Below are 18,756 nucleotides of genomic sequence, written 5' to 3'. Positions count from 1 at the left end.
TGTGTGTGTGTGTGTGTGTGTGTGTGTGTGTGTGTGTGCGTGCGCGCGTGTGTGTGTGTGTGTTTTTTGAATGCTCCATTGAAAACACAATTTATCTGGCTCTTATGTATTTAGTCCATATAAGATTAGTTTTGTCCCAGTGCTGCCAATGCTGATTTTCAAGGCAACACTTTACTTTACAATAGAGAGCTAAAGTCACGCCCTCTTTCGGGTTAGGCATACGAACCAGGGGATTTCATCCGCCATTTATTTTTCCATAGACATTTTGTAAAATTTGTATAAAAATACTTTATCAAACCAAGTGACTCGGACCGAAAAAAAAATATATATTTGTTTTGGTCTGAGTGAAATATTCTATGGTCTCCTGATTCTAAATATAGCTGAATCGCTTGGTTTGACCAAGTAAAACTATTTTTATAAGCATTTTATGAAATGTCTATGGAAAATATATGGCAGATGAAATCCCTTGGTTCGTATGACCTTATTCCAGTGTTTTATCCTGTGTATTAATGTATGGAAAAGTAAGTAAAGGCATACGTAATAAATACTCAACACAATGTAAGTACAATCTGTTAAGTACTAACATAGTATTATTATGAAATAAACATTCCTTTTCCACAGGATGATACACTGGATTAAAGCCACTGTAAAGTCAAGTGTTGCTGTCTCAAAAAATTCTTTATCCTGTATTATTATTGTTATCGCATTACAGTGAATTGTGTTTGTGTATAGTTCTGCATATTTATGATTATATAGAAAAAAAAATATATATATATAAATATATCATCACGTTACCTTGGTATATTGTGAAAATCAAATGTGTATTTTTGTACATGCCAATTCTGCTGCTGCTGTCTCTATAGAAGTATATTTGCTACAGAACGCACCATTTGTATATTGTGTACATCTGATGTCCAATGCTCACGAGAACAAAGTATCATTGATTATAATAAATGTTGCTCTTGTGAAAATATATTTATTGAATCTGCATCGTATTTGTTCTTCAGAGTGCAGACTCGGAATATATCAGCATACACATTTCAAAGAACCTATGTACAACAATGCACAAAACAAAATACACTTAAAGCCGCCTCAAAGAACTTACAGCAAAGTAAAGTTGATGAAAAAGTATTCTAACAGGTAGCAGTCTAATATCAGTATCCTGCTCAAATTCTTGAATGGTTCTGACTTGCATCATATATTTTGTTGAGTACATTTTGTACAGTACTTTGTACGTATATTTACAGGCTTGCTGTGTACTTGGGATTAAAGTCCCTGGAAACCAGAAATATTTCTTTATTATTTAGCATTTTGAGTTCATCACATCACAGGAACCTATGTTAATAAGCCACCAGCCACTTTCTGAACCACACAATTACTCACATAAGACCCTAAATTTAATAGTTAGAAGGTTTTTGTGGATTTTGGTTTCCAGGGACTTTAACTAAATGGATTCTGTCCACTCTAAACACTGGAGTACCATTGGTAGTTCTTCTCAAATCCAAGGCCAATAAGCCAAAACTGATTTTATTGGAAACTAAATCTAGGAGTTGAGGGTTTCAGAGCCCCCATGTGTGAGAGGCATGTTGAAGAACCATCAGGGTTCAAGAAATCATGAAACTTCTGCGGTTCCTCTTCTGGTTCCAATCTGAAGAATCCCAGAAAGGTTTTGTGAAGCTCTTTAAATTATTTAAATATTTACCGCAAGGAAACTTTGAGAATGAACTCGACTGACGCAGGCACCTCACTTGTGTACAAATCAAATACAGCTGTTTCCGTTTCTCTAAACTAGAATGGATAAACTCTTCATAAAACCATTATAAATTGTCACAGATCAACAAGAATTACACCATAAGACCCTGCAGTATATAGGTTACAGAAACATATTGTCAAAGCATCAGGAATACAGACGGTGGCGTCATAAGCAGTCAAGATTCATAGCCAGATTAATCATATTCTCATCATATTTTCCAGCAGTATATCACATTAAAGTCTCTGTGTGAACTAACCGGGCTCTCCGGCGGCCCTGGTGTTCCTCGGAGCAGATGACGTCGTTGGGGAGACGTAATCCAAACACAGCTCTGTTACGTAACAGAAGTGATGAACCCAGGAGTCTGGACCTGGATTCTGCTGGACCGCTCTCAAAGGAAAACATGGCAGCCACTGGAGATGTTCAGAGGAGAAGGACTCTGTTTTTACACAAATCTGTTTTTTTTACAAGACTGTTATGGTGTTACAGGCAGGTGAGGTGAGACAGACTGTGAGCTGGTATGAAACCCACTCGAGTCCTGCAGATGTGTTTAAAGGAACATCACTGTATATATATGTATGTATATGTAAATATAGTGCAGAAGATGGAAAGCTGCCAGGTGATTCAGTGATTTTCAGTCAAGCGATCTCACTGCACTGGCAGATAATCTTGCTAGTTTTCAATTAATTTCACTTGATTCCTGTCAACATGACTTCTTTCAAGAAATCATCATAAAAAAATAGAGGAAGTCCTGAAACAAGAAACTTTCTGCAAGACAATGTCACTTTTACCAAGTAAATGTCCGGAAACAAGTGACATCCTCCTGGGGACAAAAAATCTAAAAAAAAAAAAAAAAAACTGTTGAAACCAATAAAACGATCTGCCTGTGCTGTATCTGGACACAAGATAATAAGCAGGGTTGTCAGTTTTTTTCACTGTGCGTGAACTTTATCGACCTCTATTGGGTTTTATGTGTCATTGTCAGAAATGACAGTGGACTGTAACTCACCAGCTTTTCCTGGCTGACAGCATGCTGGACCGAGACATCTGAACTGGGATCAACTCTTGTATTAATAAATCACTTGTGATTGGTGGAGCTGACAACAGGCTCTGAGGACGCACGGACCCAAAATAGAAATGATGAACAGTAGAACTGTAGAACAGTAGAACTGCCTTCTCAAACAACAGATCTGTTTATTTCTTAATGTGTATTGGTTGAAATAAACATTTGAACCTAACATAAAGCTCATAAAGCTGTCATATCAGCTTCTCCAGTTGTAGATCTGAGGCTGTCTGGATGTGTTCACCCAAGGTTTGGCTGTGGAAACATCAAAGATTGAAACAGACCTGGATCAAACACAACCTGCAGATAGAGGGAGAGAGAGAGAGAGAGAGAGAGAGAGAGAGAGAGAGAGAGAGAGAGAGAGAGAGAGAGAGAGAGAGAGAGAGAGAGAGAGAGAGACACACACACACACACACACACACACACAGATGATCCATGGGAGCTGGGCTGCCTGTGGGGCATCCTCCTCTCCCACTCTCTGCTGGAACAAAGAGAAATCATAACATTGCAGGTGCAGTCCATACAACATACATAGATAGGGGGAGCATTAGACATGAAATAGGAATGTACAGTCCAAGTGGTGTGCAATGTCGTTAACAAGAGTAATCTAAATGGAGTAAAGAATTCTTGTAGGAGAAGCAGATCATCTCAGCTATAAGACTAATCAGCTATAAGATCTCAAGTCAAAACTTTAGAAACCTTTTCAAGTCAGTACAAGTCAGAGTCAAGTCCCAAATCACCAGAACCCAAGTCAAGTCTCAAGTCTTCTCTTCATGCACCCAGTCAAGTCCTAAGCAATTCAATCTCGAGTCTGACTTGAGTCCAACTCATGCGTCCTCGAGTCCCTGCCTCTGCTGTGAGGCTGGTGTGATTGGTGTGATTTCTTGCACTTAATGTATCTCTCTGTGTCACAAACCCAAAGCATCACTCAGGTCTGTATCTCTCTCTGAGGAGGCTGACACCAAGCAGAAAAGCTACACACATACCATCTAACTCAGGTCTGTATCTCTCTCTGAGGAGGCTGACACCAAGCAGAAAAGCTACACACATACCATCTAACTCAGGTCTGTATGAGGAGGCTGACATCAAGCAGAAAAGCTACACACATACTATCTAACTCAGGTCTGTATCTCTCTCTGAGGAGGCTGACACCAAGCAGAAAAGCTACACATACCATCTAACTCGGGTCTGTATTTCTCTCTGAGGAGACTGACACCAAGCAGAAAGGCTACACACATACCATCTAACTCAGGTCTGTATCTCTCTCTGAGGAGACTGCCACCAAACAGAAAAGCTACACACATACTATCTAACTCAGGTCTGTATCTCTCTCTGAGGAGGCTGACACCAAGCAGAAAAGCTACACACATACTATCTAACTCAGGTCTGTATCTCTCTCTGAGGAGGCTGACACCAAGCAGAAAAGCTACACACATACCATCTAACTCAGGTCTATATCTCTCTCTGAGGAGGCTGACACCAAGCAGAAAAGCTACACACATACCATCTAACTCAGGTCTGTATCTCTCTCTGAGGAGGCTGACATCAAGCAGAAAAGCTACACACATACCATCTAACTCAGGTCTGTATCTCTCTCTGAGGAGGCTGACACCAAGCAGAAAAGCTACACACATACCATCTAACTCAGGTCTGTATCTCTCTCTGAGGAGGCTGACACCAAGCAGAAAAGCTACACACATACTATCTAACTCAGGTCTGTATGAGGAGGCTGACATCAAGCAGAAAAGCTACACACATACTATCTAACTCAGGTCTGTATGAGGAGGCTGACATCAAGCAGAAAAGCTAGACACATACTATTTAACTCAGGTCTGTATTTCTCTCTGTGACAAACCCAAAGCACCTGAGGAGGCTGACACCAAACAGAAAAGCTACACACATACTATTTAACTCAGGTCTGTATCTCTCTCTGAGGAGACTGACATCAAACAGAAAAGCTACACACATACCATCTAACTCAGGTCTGTATCTCTCTCTGAGGAGGCTGACACCAAGCAGAAAAGCTAGATACTATCTAACTCAGGTCTGCATCTCTCTCTGAGGAGGCTGACACCAAGCAGAAAAGCTAGATACTATCTAACTCAGGTCTGTATCTCTCTCTGAGGAGACTGACACCAAGCAGAAAAGCTAGATACTATCTAACTCACGTCTGTATCTCTCTCTGAGGAGACTGACACCAAGCAGAAAAGCTAGATACTATCTAACTCAGGTCTGTATCTCTCTCTGAGGAGGCTGACACCAAGCAGAAAAGCTAGATACTATCTAACTCAGGTCTGCAGCGCTCTCTGTGACTCACAGCAGGTCCAACAGCCGAGGTGCAGTTCACAGCCTCTAACAAGCAGCTGGAATCCTCTGGAGGGACAAACTGGGCCAGAACTGTCAGTCTTCTGAAGGGTTTTCTGCTGACAGGATGGTTAGCTTCACTTCAGCCAGCCGGGATCCATCTGTTCATCCTGTGAGATCTGAGAGAGGCGGTCTATCTATCTATCTATCTATCTATCTATCTATCTATCTATCTATCTATCTATCTATCTATCTATCTATCTATCTATCTATCTATCTCTTCATAGCTAGTTGTAGCAAACTATCAACAGTGCAACAAAACAGATTTAAAAGATGCAGAGCAAGCATTAATACTGTAACGTATCCGGTATCTCATGAGGCAGAGGCTTCTTGATGGTACAAGGGTCTTTATTCACAGTTAGTTATATTACAACTCTCAGCGGTTGTCACGCTCAAAGCTAGCAGCTTTCCCTTCGAGTAGTGTGTGTAGACTGACGCGCATGCTCAGTTCACTCCGGAAGTATTCCCACAGCATAGTGTTCCCCAATACAACACTCCCACACATCAGTTCCTATCTGCAGTCGAGACACTACCAATGCTCACCCCTGTATGTGTACTGCTGATTCGCTACATACTCCCCGCCCAACAATAAGGTCAACGCCCACGTTGATAACCCATCACACACCCCCTTGTACCAAAACATCTTTTTTTTCTTTAACAGCTTCTTTGTTTTTTTTTCAATCACAGCATGTTGCACTCTCAGACTCACAATATCTCATGTCATGCACCTCTTTTACTTTCTGTTACAACAATACAACATCTCCAACCACCATCTCCTCTCTTTTTTTTTTTTTTTTTTTTTTTTTTTTTTAGTACAACTCAAAGTTGTTGAATCGTCCTGGAGCCCTTGGCTCTCTCCGTGGCCGTGTTAGTCTCTGTGAATCTGTCTGCGGGGCTGATCCCACCTGCAGTGTCTCTGGGATTTCACGTCCCTGGGTGGGGCCCGCCCGGTCATAGCCGGACGCCCCTCTCTGTGGGAACAGAGTCCTTCTTTCAGCCGGTCTAGGTGAAACCGCCGGGCGGCTGAGATCTGGGGGAAAGGTGCACCCCCCCCGGTATGGGGCCAACCTGTCTCGGTGGAGTACCTTCCTGCCACCAAGTGGCATCTGCACTCGGTACACCACTTCCCCCATTCTCTCCATGACCCTGCATGGGCCTGTCCAGTGACAGTCCAGTTTAGGGCTACGCCCTTTTTTTCTCTGGGGTGTGTACACCCAGACCAACTCCCCCCCCTGGAAATGGTTTCCTTTTGCCCTCACATCATAATTCCTTTTTTGTTTCATGCCTGCTTTCTCTAGCTGGTCCCGAGCGAAGTGGTGAGCGGACTCTAAGCGATCTTGTAGCCTCCTGGCGTACTCTCGCCCTGGGGGAGCGTCCAGTGCATCTGGTGGCTTGCCGAACGCTATTTCTGCTGGTGTCCGCAGTTCTCGACCTAACATGAGCAGAGCTGGGGTGCAGGAGGTGGACTCGTGTGTGGCGGATCTGTAGGCCATGAGGATGAGCGGCAGGTGCGTGTCCCAGTCCCTCTGGTGCTCCTCCGTGAGGATGGCCAACTGCTTTTTCAGCGTTCGATTTAATCTTTCTACAAGGCCATCGCTCTGGGGGTGCAATGCTGTGGTCCGTGTCTTTTTAATGTTCAGTTTCTCGCACATGGTGGCGAACACTCGTGACTCAAAGTTTCTCCCTTGGTCACTGTGTAGGGTCTCTGGTGCTCCGAACCTACTGAACATGCCGGTTACTAGTGCGTCGACCACCGTCCCCGCCTCCTGGTCGGGTAGTGCGTACGCCTCTGGCCATTTTGTGAAATAGTCCATGGCGACCAGGACGTACTTGTTTCCACTGTCTGAGCAGGGGAAAGGTCCCATCACGTCTACCCCTACCCTCTCCATGGGGGCTCCTGCTGCTAGCTGTTGGAGCGGGGCGCGAGACTGATCTAACGGGCCTTTGTACGCTGCGCAGAGGTCGCAGCGTCGACAGAAATCCTGTACGTCTCTCCCCATCCTCCCCCAATAAAAGCCTTGTCTGATGCGGCGGAGGGTTTTGTTTACCCCAAAGTGCCCAGCCCCTACAGTTCCATGGCAGCTCCTGCACACCTCCTCCCTCAACGTTGTCGGCACTACTTTCCGCCACTTATGCTCTCCTGTCGCTGGCTCCTTCCAGGACTTCATCAGCACTCCGTTACTCAATCTCAGGGTGTCGAACCCCGCCCACAGCCCTTTGGTTGTGTCGGTGGCCCCCGCCACCTCTTCCCAGGGCGGCTTCTGGCCCTCTTCTACCCATTGCAGTACTGGTGACAGCTCCCTGTCGTTTTCTTGGTGGCCCCTCCAATCCGCTGCCTCTGCTACCCGCAGCGTCCTGCACACTGGCCCATCCCCCGTGTGGTTAGGGCAGATCCTAGCTTCCTCTTGGAGCTCTCTCTCTCTTCCTTCTCTCTTTTCGCAGTACGTACACCCTCTCTCTGCACAGGGTCGTCGTGACAGGGCGTCTGCGTTGACGTGGCGCGCCCCTGCCCTGTGTTCTATCGTGAAGTTGTAGTCTGCCATTTTCTCTAACCAGCGGCACACTTGTCCCTCCGGCTCTCGGAAGGACCATAGCCACTGCAGCGCCGAGTGGTCGGTCCATATGGTGAACCGCGGCTGTCCCAGGAGGTAATATCTAAAGTGTCTTAGTGCTTCTACTACGGCGAGGAGCTCCCGGCGGGTGACGCAGTAGTTACGTTCTGCTTTATCGAAAGTCTTGCTATAGTACGCCACCACCCGCTCCCCGTCCGGCCCCGCCTGGGACAGCACGGCCCCCATACCCCCATTGCTGGCATCAGTGTCTAGTAGGAACGGCAGGGCGGGGTCTGGTGCTCTATGCACTGGAGACTCGGTCAGCGCTTTCTTGAGGGCTTTGAATGCTAGGTGGCATTCTGTCGTCCAGTGGAAGTCTGCGTTCTTCTCTTTTAACCTGAACAGTGGTTCCGCTATTTTAGAAAACCCGTTCACGAATTTCCTGTAGTATGCGGCTAGCCCTACGAAGCTCTCGAGTTCGCCTTTGTTTCTGGGGGTGGGCCACTCCATGACCGCCTGAGTCTTCTCTTCTAGGGTGCGAATGCCCCCCGCGCCGATGCCATGCCCTAAGAACTCCACCCTCCTCTTCAGGAAGTGGCACTTGTCTGGGTGTAACTTTAGACCCGCCTCTGCTATCTTCTGCAGGACTTTTCGTAACGCCCCCACTGCTGCCTGGAACGTGCCCCCGTGTGTCAAGATGTCATCTAAATACACGACGCATTCGGATCGGGGAATGTCTCCCAGCAACTTCTCCATTAACCTCTCGAACGTTGCTGGTGCGTTGCACAGCCCGAAACTGAGTACTCGAAACTGCCACAGCCCCTTCTCTGTGCGGAAGGCGGTCTTTTGCTTGGCATCGTCGCGGAGGGGCACCTGCCAGTACCCGCTACGGAGGTCTAGGGATGAGAACCAGGATGACTCTCCCGCGGCGTCTAACAGTTCCTCTATGATGGGCATCGGGTATGCGTCTTTTTTCGTCACTTTGTTCAGCCCCCTATAGTCTACACAAAATCGCATTTTGGGGCTATTTTTCTTTTTCACCAGCACTACCCCTGACGCCCACGGGCTGTCTGATGGCTCAATGATCCCCGCCCGCAGCATGTTCTCTACAGCTTCGTTCGCTATCTCTCTCCTCGCCGCTGGGACCCGACGGGGATATGACCTGACGGGTCGCGCCCCCTCCGTGTCTATTTCGTGTTCCACCAGGTGGGTACAGCCTAGCTCATCATCTGACATGGCGAAAATGTCTTTATATTCCTCTAGTACCCTCCACAGTTCATCGCTCTGCTGGGTCTCTAACCCTTCGCTCTGGCGTTTGTGCAATCCCCTGAGCATCTCTAACCTCTCTCTCTCCCCCTCTGCCTGTTGCGCTGGCTGAGGGCAAGTGTTTGGAGGTGGGCTAGGGGTGGGGCTTTGTGGAGGGGCTTGGTCTGCTGGGTGGGGCTCATGCACTACGGTGACGCGATATACAGTTATGTTATTTACATTAGCTCTCTCCTCTGGAACGGTGGGAGGGTGGCCCATCTGGACTACTGGCCCCCCTGCAAATGTCAATGTGCTTTTTCCTAGGTCTACTGTGCATTTGTTTAGCGTCAAGTAGTCTTCCCCCAGGATGCAGGGTCCCGTCATTTCTACCACCCACACCGGAAAGTCCACTGTCTGTTCCCCCACTGTTATCATTACGTGTCCCCTCCCCCTCATTGGCATCAACTCACCGGATACTGTTCTTAGCAGTTGTGCTGCTGGCTGCTCCAGGCGCGTCCCCTCGGGCATCATGTTGACGTTCACCAGCGTTGCCGTACACCCCGTGTCCACCAGGGCGGCGCAGTATCTCCCCTGTATGTAGACTGGAACATGGCAGCCGTTCATCGCGCGCGGCCCGCTCTGCATGTTGACAGCTCCGGCGATGTCGTCTACTTCGGGGCCCTGCGGAGCCCCACCTCCCCGTTGCTGTCGGTGGGCCCCCTCCTGCGATGACGTGGCTACGGGGACTGTGGCATCGTAGACCCGTCTCGCCCCATCTGGACGGGCCCTGTGCCGTTTCCCTGGTTCCACGCTCTCCGGCGGCAGTCTGCTTCCCGATGTCCGGGGCGTCCACACCCCCAGCAGATCATGTTCCCTCTGGCCCAGCTGTTGTTCCGCTGAGTGGGCTGTCGAGCGGGGTTGGGCTGCAGGGTCGCTCTGCGGAGCAGTTGTTCTGTCAGCTGTTGTACTGACTCGGACAGTTCTTTCACCCTGTCGCCCTGCTCTTTCACCGTGTTGCTTTGCTCTGCCCAGGCCGTCTTCCACGCTGGCTCTTCTTGTAACTGGCTCTCTGCGGCCATTCTCACCACTGGGGCGGCCTCCATTATGCCGCTGCTCTTGTCCCAGCCTTCTACTGTCTCTATCTCCAGTGCCAGCCCCAGCGCTGCTCCCAATGTTTTCGGGTGTCCCAGCGTTACCTTCTGGCTTAGGCTCCGTGGCTCGATGGCCTGGACAAAGTAGCTTAGGGCTAGTCCATCCAGCGTCTCCGTCGGTAGCTGGCTGTATGCGCGCCGGCTGAGAGTCTCAATGTCCGTTGCCAGTGCACGTAGTGACTCACCCTGTCGTCTGCGTCTGTTACACAGTTCTGCGGCTACGATGGCCTGCTCCTCGCATCGGCCGAAACGTCTCTGCAGGACCCCCATCACCACATCCCAGTCCTTTGTATCAGCTATTGCCGACACGTACGCCGTAGCCTCGCCCTCGAGGGCCATGACGAGGTAGCTGGCTCTCTCCCTTCTCGTCCAGCCATTCCAATCTGCAGCCTCTGTAAACTGCTTGCAGTATGCCTCCCATTCGACTTTACCGTTGAATTTTGCCGGGGTGATTTCCTTTCTTCCCCGCCGCTCGCCGTCCTTTGCCGCCTCGACCCGTGTCCCGTCTTTGTCCTCGGGCCGTAGGCTGGCTCCGCTGGGCTGTGGCACAGCCTCCATGGCTACAGCGGCAGTGTCAACCCGCTCGATCTTCACTCTCACCGGTCCCGGTTCTTCCGCTCCTTCTCCCGCCTCGCTAGCTTGCCTGCTAGCTCCCTTGGGCTGCGGGCTAGCTTCCGTGGCTACGGTGATAGCTCTGTCTGGCTCGGATTTTATTTTCACCAACCCCAGGCTTTCTGTTGTTTTTCTTTCTTGGTTCCCTGTGGTAGCAGCTGCGTCTACCCAGACATCATCCTCCTCGGCCGGCTGGTAGTCTGCCCCGGCTCTTGCCTCTCCCGCCTCTCGATTGAGCCGCTTGCGCTCTTTCTTCAGGAACTTGTTAACCATTTCGCCAAATCTGGAGGCAATATTCACCGTTTAAACTTCTGACGCCAGTGTAACGTATCCGGTATCTCATGAGGCAGAGGCTTCTTGATGGTACAAGGGTCTTTATTCACAGTTAGTTATATTACAACTCTCAGCGGTTGTCACGCTCAAAGCTAGCAGCTTTCCCTTCGAGTAGTGTGTGTAGACTGACGCGCATGCTCAGTTCACTCCGGAAGTATTCCCACAGCATAGTGTTCCCCAATACAACACTCCCACACATCAGTTCCTATCTGCAGTCGAGACACTACCAATGCTCACCCCTGTATGTGTACTGCTGATTCGCTACAATACATTACATGTCAAATCATGTAGCCTAGCTGTTTTTTGTTTCATGATTTTCTGTAATGTTAATGATATGCAGAACGTTTCCGTTCACAATCTTAAAACATGTTTTAATGGATATTGCCCAGCAGCACCTCTAGCCACTGAGAGTTCATAGTGTTGTGGGTTCATATTTTAAGTCTTAAAGGTACTATCCGTAAGTTTGGCCGGAAAATAAACGTTCACAAAGTGTTTTTCTATTACCAATGAGTGAATGCGCCGTTCCTTAACTTAAAAAACGAGCCCAGCCGCGTCTCTCATGCGTTCACCCATTGCAAAGATATTGTAGGATTATCATGCTTCTCACGGCCTGTTTTCGCCTATGGGATTTTTGAATGGGTTTTTGGCGCGATGCTTCAAATAAGGTCTGTGGTTAATGCAAGCTTATTCAAACGCGAACCAGTGTTCAGCAGGATAATCTTCACACATGAGGACCACTTTTATGAGTTTTTAAGCTTTTACGTGCCGTTAAAAGGGCATCACTTCAAAGGACGAACACGGAAATTCTCTTTCCCTCACCTGGTTCAGCCCGGGGTAATCAGTGCACAGCAGCAACAACACTCCAGGTTGAGTGGTAACGTGACATGGAAGCCTATGCGATACTGTGTGTAGTTCTGGATTAGTTTAGCACAAGCTTTTTACTTCTAGGGCTCGCATTTATGCTTCAAAACTCATGAAAGTGGTCCTCATGTGTGAAGATGATCACTGGTTCACTGGTTCGCGTTTGAATAAGCTTGCATTGCCCAGAGACCTTATTTGAAGCATTGCGCCAAAAACCCATTCAAAAATCCCATAGGCAGAAACAGTGAAGAACCATGAAGTCCGGGACTTCCGCGTTCCGACTACAAAAATACGTCATCTCTATTGACAGCTGTTGCAAGTCGCTTTTATTTGCATCTGACAGTCTATGTGTAAAGTTTCATATTGTGCATGATAAAAGGTCCAAATACCTTTATGAAAGTGTCTTTGATAAGAGAAAGTAGCAATGAGCCACTTGGGCGACGGTACCACAGAAGAAGAATATACCATGAAGCAGGCCCTGCAAAACTAGCCCAGGCTACTGCAAAACTACGCTAGCAGCATAGACGTTCAGAGAGGACTGGTTTCATTTGGGGATTTCAGCTCGCAGCTTTTTCACCAGCAATAACATCATTTCCCAGACTCTGGTAAGGAAACGGCTATAGTGAATGATTAAAACAAGATGTCTCCAGAAAGATAAGAAGTTGTGGTTTCAGCCATTAAACCGGGTGGAAACAACACGTGACCATTTGTAGCAGCAGTTGAAACTGAATTTTGATAGAATATTGGCAAAAAAGTGGTTGGGTTTGGCGTCGGTGACGCTATATTTAGAAATTACCACCAGCCCCACTAATAACGTTACCGTCTTGTGTTGATAATGGATGTAACAGTCGTAAATATGCCTAACATTACTGTCTGTTATGCTTACGGTACATTGTTTGACTGTTCAGTTTGGTCAACTATTAGACGGTACCGGGGAAGAAGGCTCTGACTGCAGTTACTGTAGCTGTAGCACATTAGTATAACGTTAGCTTGATGCTAATCGCGGCTAACTAATATTTATTTACATTTATAGAAATTACCACCGAGCTCCACCAGGGGCGTAGGCAGAAATTCAATTATGGGTGGGCCTGGATCAAATTGGGTGGGCCTGGATAAAATTGGTGGGGCAATTGCATGACGAAATTTTGCACGCGAAGCATGCAAAATTCCTAGATGTCATGAAGTCGTCATGCATTAGACTCTGGAGATGATGTGCCCTGCGTTTTTAAGCTACAAAACCATTAGCTAGCAAGGCAGCAGCAAGTTTGCCTCTAGAAAACAAACAATTAAAAAAAAAAAGGAAAAAAAAAATGGGGGGTGGGCCAGGGCAAGAAGTGGGTGGGCCTGTGCCTACCCAGGCCCACCCGTAGAAACGCCCCTGAGCTCCACTAATAACGTTACCGTCTTGTGTCGTTAATGAATGTAACAGTCGTAAATATGCCTAATGTTACTGTTATGCTTATGAAACATTGTTTGATTGTTCAGTTTGGTCAACTCCAGGCATTACACGGTACCGTACATACAGGGGAAGCAGGGTAGTTCCTGGCTCACGGTAACGTGAATATCTACAAAGCATCCAACACCTCTGCTGTTGCCAGGCAGCTATTTGTGCGCGTGCGAGTATGGTGCCCGCGCATCAGCTCGTTCACACGCTGCCTGCAGTTACTCTAACGGCCACCGGTGTCAGAAATAGTTAGAACTTATGGATAGGACCTTTAAATAGGCTATATTACACAATTAACCAAAACATCTAATCCCTTCCACTCCAGGGCACCTACAGACCTGTTAATGGTGTAAATATATTACTGAGGCTTTACGATGAGCTGACCAGAAAACTGCTCAAGGTTAAGTTAAAAGGAAAACAAAAAGCTCCAGGTGCAGTTAAAAACAAAACAGATTTATACTTTGGACACAGAGGAATTGGGGTCAAAAAGAAGAAGATACATGTTAGAGAGAGAGAGAGAAGAGGGAGTGTGTGTGTGTGTGTGTGTGTGTGTGTGTGTGTGTGCGTGCGCGTGCGTGCGTGCGTGCGGGTGTGCATGCATCTGTGTGTGTGCACGCCTTCCTGTGTTCCTGGCCTTTTTAAAGACACAACATGGCTGAAGTGAAAAAGGCTAAGCGAGTTCAGTTAGTGGAGTGACGGGCCCTACACATCGCCCGCGATAAACTCGCATGTACTCGCACTCGCCCAGTCAGCCCTGCCCCGCTGCTACAGCGTGGTTGGCTGCCTTGCTGTATTTCCGTCTTCAATTGGTCGATTTCGAAATGCCCCTCCTTCCCTCGCTGCCATCTTGTCGCTCACCAGCTTCCAAAGCATGCTGGGATACCTGGCGCCAGGACATCGCAGGCAACAAGACGAGAGGAGGGGCCAAAACCGAAATAGACCAATTGAAGACGGAAATACAGGAAGGCAGCCAACCAAGCTCCAGCAGCGGGGCAGGGCTTGACAGGGCGAGTGCGAGTACATGCGAGTTTATCGCCTATGCTCGCATTTGGTGAGAAGAGGGTCTGAGTCAGCTGTTGAAATTTCAACATCCCAGTGATCCTCTTTGACGCTTTGCATCCCGAGCAGCTGTGGCTCTGTGACAGCTGGATCGGCCTGTTCCACTTTCCCCCGGCCCACCCACCCCCCATACCCCCCCGGCTTGTTCCTCCTGTCCTTGACTCAGGTGCACTTCTCGCTGTCAGGTAAACCTCCCAGTCCCAGGCAACAAAACAGTTTACTTCTGTTTGGCGCGGTGGAGGGGAACTGGGTGGAGGAGGGGTACTGGGGGTTGTCTCCTCGGAGAGATTCCTCAGCCAGCTCATGCAGCTCTCTGTGCGATGAGGTCACGCCTGATATACCCTCTCTCTCGCTCGTGAATTCGAGTCAAAACAGCAATTAGCCGTGTGTTTTTTCCTCCCTCGCCCCCTGCTGGCCCGCTCCCAAAAACATCTCACTAATCCCAGCTATTGTTTTTCTAACACACTTTCTGCGTCTTTGGTAAAAACAAGGTGTCGCATGAAAATGCAAAGAAAAGCATCTGGTGTCCGTTAAGTTCAGAAAATAATGACTGTAAGTGCATACAGTAATAATACGGTATCAACGAGACGGCATTTACAGTGGAATAACTGTCAATAACTGTCATGTCAGAGATGGAGCTGCTGTAGGCCTTTAAAATAAACAAACATTACAGCGTTTCTCCTTGTTTGTGACAGAGTGCAGAGCCACATTTCAAAGCTGTTTGACATTTTGACGTCTAAATACTAAGAATTACAGATGCTCACAGGAATTTGGTTGAACAACAACTAAACACTCAAACAGTTCAGTTATATAACAAGAAAAATGGTTTATGTGTTTACAGCAGATTTGTGGTTCAACAAGAGGAAGACACCTGTCAGAGAGAAAGACTGTGTGTGTGTGTGTGTGTGTGTGTGTGTGTGTGTGTGTGTGTGTGTGTGTGTGTGTGTGTGTGTGTGTGTGTGTGTGTGTGTGTGTGTGTGTGTGTGTGTGTGAGTGTGTGTGTGTGTGTGTGTGTGTGTGTGTGTGTGTGTGTGTGTGTGTGTGTGTGTGTGAACTACATTTTCACATTTTAATAAAACATGCTCTTTCATGTTTTTCAAAGGTGCTTGGTGTGAAAGCAACTCACTGAGTATTCTCCCCCTCCCAGGACCAACAAACAACAATGAGCTGTGCTCTGTTGGAGAGGTGAAGTCATTACTCAAAAACATAAATGGCATACAAGCAGCCGGGCCCGATAACATTCCCTCGTGGCTTTTAAAAGAACATGCTGAAGAATTAGCACCAATCATCACGCATCTTTTCAACCACTCGTTCTCAGAGGGCAAACTCCCAACCATCTGGAAAAGTGCAAATGTGGTGCCCATTCCTAAAGAGGCTGGCGCTAATCAGCTAAACCAGTTCAGACCAATATCCCTAATAAGTGTCATAGCTAAAATTATGGAAAAGTGCATGCTCAAACGAACCAGCGATCACATCCTCTCAGTGGTGAAGGACCAATTTGCCTACCAAAAGAAGTCTTCCACGACAATTGCCCTGGTCAAAGCCTACCAGTCCTGGCTTACTGCGCTAGACTCTCGTGATGGCACAGTGATCCGGGTGTTATTGGCTGATATGAGCAAGGCCTTTGATAGAGTCAATCATGCAACACTGATGCAGCGTTTTTGTGAGGTCATCTCAGACCCCCGGGACATTGCATGGACCCTCAACTATCTCCACGGCAGGACACAACGAGTAGTTGTCAACAATACATCCAGCCAGTGGACTCACATAACATCTGGAGTCCCTCAAGGAGGTGTGTGGCCTCCATTCCTATTCCTGCTCTACATGAGTTCTAGGAACACTCTCTTTGATGACTCAGTATCGGTGGGTTATGCAGATGACATCAGTCTCTCAAGATGCCTTGCTACCAGGTCTCTGCCATCAGATCTGACTATGCAACTGGAAGCCCAGCCTCTGGATGAATGGGCCCTGCAAAATGACATGATCCTGAATGGGAAGAAGAGCTATGAGGTGCGGATCACCTGTGTGAGAAAAGCCCCGGTGATAACACCATTACATCTGGCTGGAGAGGCAGTGCCTGTGGTTCCATCTGCTCGCTACCTAGGCTGGCAGGTAGATTCCTCTCTTTCTCACTCTCACCAAGTCCAGGACATGGTGCTCAAGGCATCAAAGCGTCTCTATCTGCTGAGAGTGCTGGCCAGAACAAGCATGTCAGTCGATGACCTCCTACTGATCTACTTTGCCCTTATCAGATCAGTGCTGGAGTATGGACATGTCCTCCTGGTTGGATGCAGTAAAGGACAGGAGGAGGAGTTAGAGCGAGTACAACGTAGGGCACTTAAGATCATCTCGAGACGTGGCACGCGGCCGCTCCCCCACCTCCCATCTCTAAAGAATCGTAGGGAGGAAGCTGCAATCACTTTACTAAAAGAGATGATGAGTCCATCCCATCCACTACATGATCTTCTCCCTCCAACCAGACTGCAATGTACTGGTAGGCAAATGAGAAACAGCACCGCCCTCTCCATGCCGCCTTCCAGGACACAGCGCCTCCAGCAGTCCTTCCTGCACACTGCAGTCAGACTCTATAATGATCAAGAAGTGAAAACTGTCTGACCGTCACCATCTCCATGTTGAGGCTTGATATGTGAATCACTTACTTAGTTAAATTGTTTATCCTTGTTTAGTTTTCAGCCTACAGTATGTACACTTTGTCCATTTTTTATCTTTGTTGTTAAGAAGAGTGCATTTCAGACCTGTCTCTGCGAAACTCTTTCTTCAATAAATGAATTGAAAAAATGTGTGTGTGTGTGTGTGTGTGTGTGTGTGTGTGTGTGTGTGTGTGTGTGTGTGTGTGTGTGTGTGTGTGTGTGTGTGTGTGTGTGTGTGTGTGTGTGTGTGTGTGTGTGCGTGCGCACGTGCGTGCATGCACCACTGATTGTCTTCAACCTACCTATTGTTGGGCTCTTCAATTTATCATCAATTTATTTTTATCATAAAGCTCTCTGGGGCTTTTGTTTAATCATAAAGCTCTCTGGGGCTTTTGTTTAATCATAAAGCTCCCTGGGGCTTTTGTTTATTCCTTTAATGGAAGTTAATGAATGTTAAATTAGGTTCAGGAGCAGGCCACGCCTCAACCACTCTAACCACGCCTCTAAACCACACCCCAATTACCTGGCAGAGTTACACCTGTTGAACACATCCTGCCCTGTTTGTCCCAGCTCTCTCGAGCACAGGCTGTGTATGCATTGCTATACAATCGATAGCATTATACTAGCTCTCAACCCACCCTCCCTTCATCCCCTCATCCTTATCATCAACTCTTATCCTTTCATACCCCATCCCTACCCTCAACCCTCATCCCTTCATCCACTCATCCTTCAACCCCTAACTCTAACATTCTTATTCCCCGTTGTCAAAACCAGTGCATGTCTCTCTCATGTCATTCACATGATTTGTCTGGGAGGGTCTGAATCAGCTCGGATGTAAACACGCCGAAAAGCAATCAGCTCAGGCAGGACACGCCGAGACGGAACCCCCAACGCTGAGTCTCCTCCTGCCTGTCTCCTCCTGCCTGTCTCCTCCCAGACAGACATCAACGGATGACACCTTCATGCACCCTCACTTGCACCTCATCACATACACATATCTATCTTCATGAAATCTTCAAACGATACATTGTTGTGGTGTGGTCCTTGCTAGTGAATTTATTATTTTCCTGGCACACTGTATGCAGTTTGTTCTAATGGGCTTGTTTTGGGTCGGGGGTGGTTGTAAGTTCATAAAAGCAATGCATGTTACTTTTCCCATCAACCACCAAGCAGCACACAGCCACACTGCTGTGAGGCCATCTGACATGTGAGCTGACAACTGCTGCAGGCGCTTCCTCTCATCTACAAAGACTTCATCCTCTGTAGTGTAATGCTCTCCTCACTCTCTCTCACACACACACACATGCACGCACGCGCACACACACACACACACACACACACACACACACACACACACACACACACACTCTCACACACACACACACACACGCGCACACACACACACACACACTCTCACACACACACACACACACAAACACGCGCGCACACACACACACACGCACGCACGCACGCACGCACACACACACACACACACACACACACACACACACACACACACACACACACACACAAGCTCTGACCCTGTTCCTTGAAGTGTCTTACGTTATGTCTCCTGGTTTTGCTTTCTGTGAAGAGCTTGGTGACAGTTCCTTGAAAGTTGCTGTATGAATGAACTTTGACCTATTGTTCATTAAAAGACATACACACCTT

This window comes from Poromitra crassiceps (assembly GCF_964638095.1).
Source record: "Poromitra crassiceps genome assembly, chromosome: 6".
NCBI lineage: Eukaryota > Metazoa > Chordata > Actinopteri > Beryciformes > Melamphaidae > Poromitra > Poromitra crassiceps.
This window is presented reverse-complemented; position numbering follows the sequence as displayed.